This window comes from Macaca nemestrina, chromosome 5 (genome assembly GCF_043159975.1).
Source record: "Macaca nemestrina isolate mMacNem1 chromosome 5, mMacNem.hap1, whole genome shotgun sequence".
Classification (NCBI taxonomy): Eukaryota; Metazoa; Chordata; class Mammalia; order Primates; family Cercopithecidae; genus Macaca; species Macaca nemestrina.
Window position 1 is genome coordinate 93243638 of NC_092129.1, and position 2397 is coordinate 93246034.

Here is a 2397-nt window from a genome sequence, read left to right on the forward strand (position 1 = left end):
TACTTTAGTTGATGCCTACTACATTTCCCCTTGCTATTTAGACAAAAATACTTATGGTCATCCTTAACTTTTACCATTCCTTATAGCTAATCCATAGTAAACTCTGTTGGCTCTATGGGTGTCCATAATCTGGGCAGTTTATAAACAACAGACATATTTTTCTCATGTTCTGGAGACTGAGAAGTTTATGATCAGTGTGTTGGTAGATTCAGTGTTTGGTGAGAGCCTGGTTTATGGTTCATAGATGTTGGCTTTTTGCTGTGTTCTCTCATGGTCAAAGGGGAGAATGAGCTCCTCTGGGTTTATTTTATAAGGAATAAATAAATGAATAAATAGAACAAGTAGAATATAATTCATGAATATAATTTGTAAAATAAATCCAGTGTTCTCTCACCATCTGCTATAGTACCACGTGACATTAACATATCATTATCTTATGCCTGGATTATTGTAACAGCTTCTTTTTTTTTTTTTTTTTCCACATGAAAGTTTTTAGTTTATTAATCTGCTTGTGAAAAATCCAAAATGGACACAGGTAGCCTTTACTGCAGCACCTCTACTCTTTCGGCTGTGATCCAATCTCCAGCTCACTTTTTGCCAGCACCAACATTGGCCTTTGCAGTCCCCCTGACTTTCTTCATTCTGTTCTTGCATTCCTTTCGTTGCTTTCTTGAGGTCTTTTTCTTCTCATACAGGCCATGTCTTGCAAGTCTATGTTTGGGTTCATTTTTCTTTGCATAATCCAAGGAGTCATAAATCATGCCAAAGCCAGTTGTCTTGCCACCACCAAAATGAGTTCTGAATCCAAATACAAAGATGACATCCCCTGTGGTCTTGTACATTTTGGCTAGTTTTTCCCGAATTTCTGTCTTAGGCACTGTTGCCTTCCCAGGGTGAAGGACGTCAATGACCATTTGTTTCCTCTGAAGTAGTCGGTTGGACATGAACTTTCTAGTGCGGATAGTTACGGTGTCGTTCATGATGGCTGCCTCTGTAACAGCTTCTTAACTGGTCTTCCTACTGCCATGCTTAGCCTCTTTCAATGTATGTCTTCCACACACCAAGAGTCTTCCCTTACAATCTACCTTCAGTCACATAACCCTCTGCTCAGCATTCTCCAGTGGCATCCCATCTCATTTAGAGTAAAAACCAAAGTTTTTAAATGACCTAATAAGACCCTTTATGAACTTGCTCCTAGTTCCCTTGCTGATAACATCTACCAATATATTCCCCTATATCCCTCTGCTGCAGTCTCATGGGCTTCCTTGTTCTTGAACATATCAGCCCTCCTCCTGACCTATGGCTCTTGTATTTGTTGGAATCTCTGCCTGGAATTCTCACCCCCAAATTCTCCATTCCTTACTTTGGTCATCTTTAACTTTCCCTTCTTACTATTATCTTCCTTAGCTAGCCTACGTAAAATTGCATCCCATCAGTTTCTGGCCTCTTCCCTACCTAATTTTTCTCCTTATCATTAGTTATTTAATTACCTTGTCTCTTCCATGTAAGCACCATATATAGAATAGTCCCTGTCAGGCCGGCCGCGGTGACTCACGCCTGTAATCCGAGCATTTTGGGAGGCCGAAGTAGGTGGATCACCTGAGGTCAAGAGTTTGAGACCAGCCTGGCCAACATGGTGAAACTCCATCTCTACTAAAAATACAAATATGAGCCAGGCGTGGTGGTGGGCACCTGTAGTCCCAGCTACTCGGGAAACTGAAGCAGGAGAATCACTTGAACCTGGGAGGCGGAGGTTGCAGTGAGCCAAGATTGCACCATTGCACTCCAGCCTGGGCGACAGACACTCTGTCTCTAAAGAAAAAAAAAAAAAAAAAAAAAAAAAAGAGTAGTGCCTGTCACATAGTGGGCATTCAATAAATATCTGCAGAATAAGTGGATGAATGAGTGAATAAATGGCTGAGGAAGAGGCGTTGAAGATTGTTGACATCATAAGAGGTCATAAGAAGTTAGATCACAGAAAAGTGAATTCAGCTCACAATAGACCATATGGTCTAGGTCTCAAAGTACATCAGGCAATGATGGAACAAATTCACTTATAGTATACAATGATTGGCATTTACATATATGGCTATGAGCATCTTGCCTTTCTACTTCTTCTCTATTATTGGAGTTTCTCAGTGATATTTGATAGAGGCATCTTCCTGCTGTGATCTGTTTTAGTTTGTATGTATGTACTGCAGCAAATAGTCACTCTTCTCACCTTTATTACTGGTGATAAAGGAGAAGTAGAGGAAGATGTGAACAAATATAAAGAGAAGAAGTAACTGGCACACTTTTGTAGTTTATAAATTATTTAGGTGATAATATTATTTATAAGGCTGATCTATTCAGTTTATTGCCTTTATATAAACAGGAATTAGGGTTGTATCATTACAA

At 39.7% G+C, this 2397-nt stretch overlaps 1 pseudogene; it reads right to left on the reverse strand.

Moving 5' to 3' along the window:
• Positions 1 to 458: 458 nt before the first annotated feature.
• On the reverse strand, positions 459 to 985 carry LOC105492204 (small ribosomal subunit protein eS24 pseudogene; annotated as a pseudogene).
• Positions 986 to 2397: the final 1412 nt, after the last annotated feature.